The sequence below is a fragment of the Arachis ipaensis genome, chromosome B3 (assembly GCF_059453495.1).
Source record: "Arachis ipaensis isolate K30076 ecotype BB chromosome B3, ASM5945349v1, whole genome shotgun sequence".
Taxonomy (NCBI): domain Eukaryota; kingdom Viridiplantae; phylum Streptophyta; class Magnoliopsida; order Fabales; family Fabaceae; genus Arachis; species Arachis ipaensis.
Window position 1 is genome coordinate 27,830,071 of NC_142438.1, and position 1,357 is coordinate 27,831,427.

A 1,357-nucleotide genomic window follows, 5' to 3' on the forward strand; every position below is an offset into this window, starting at 1 on the left:
CGCGCGGAATGGAGAAAATCACAGCGACGCGAACGAGTGAACGACGCACTCGCGTGACAAGAAAAATCGCTAAATGACGCGAACGCATGGACGACACATACGCGTGACCTGCGCGATCTACATAATTAACAGAAAAGGCTGGGGGCGATTTTGGGCCGCGTTTTAACCCAGTTTTTGACCCAGAAACACAGAATAAAGCCAGGGAACATGCAGAAACTCAACACGCATCAACACACATTAAGATACATTCACATTAGGATAGTTTTTAGGTTTTACATTCATAGTTAATTAGTTTTATGCTTTTGGATATTGAAGAAGTCATTCCCTCCGTTGAAGATATTATTCTAGTTTGTTTACTCTGTCCCTTACTCTTTCATATCCTTATTTACTTTATTTAAGAGTTACAATTGGATTATTTTCATAAATTATTAGTGTAGAGAATTACTTTTCCTTTTAATTAATTTTAAATCCTTATTTTTTTAAATTCATCATGTCTTCTTATATTTTTATGAGCGTTATATTCATGTCAATGGAGTAGATTCCATACTTGACATGGGGTTGATTAAAAGGAGACACTTGAGTTAGAAGGCTTACGTGTTGATTAATCTATACGTTGTTGGCTAGTTCTGTATTTACTAACGCTAGACCTTCCTAAGGGAGAGGACTAGGATTTGCGAATAAGGGTTAGCTTAATCACTTGACTTTCCTTTATTTAGTAAGGGTTAACTAAGTGAAAACAACAACCTCTTTAATACTACACCTAAGAGATCCCAACATGGATAGAACTTCCAATTAATCATTCCCCCAGTCAAGGCTTTTTAATTAGAATATCAATAATTATTCTTAGTTTATTTTTATTGCCTCAATTAATTTACAATTATTTGATTGCTCATTATTCAACTCTCAAAACTCTCGAAAAATTCCTAATTAATAAAATAGCATACTTTCTCGCAACTCGTTGGGAGACGACCTGGGATTCATACTCTCAGTATTTTTATTCTTAATTAATTGTTGTGACACCTTTTTAAATTGGTGAGGCAGATTTTAGCTGGTTAAGGGCTATACTTGCAACGCTGCTCTCTTATTTCAAAATCTCTTAATTGGCCTAACTTCTGCCACGCACTAACACCCCTGTGAGTTTTTGAACCTGTGCACACGCACAGCCCTGTGCACACGCACACACAAGGGAAGGTTTACTGATGGGAGCACACATATAACCAACGAAGTTCAGCAAGCTGTGCGCACGCACACGTTGGAAGGTGCATTCTGTCGAGGGCTTTCGCATGCCTTGTGCGAGCGAACAGAATTGTAAAATTTTACACTTGTGCGTACGCACACCTCTATGCGTACGCACACT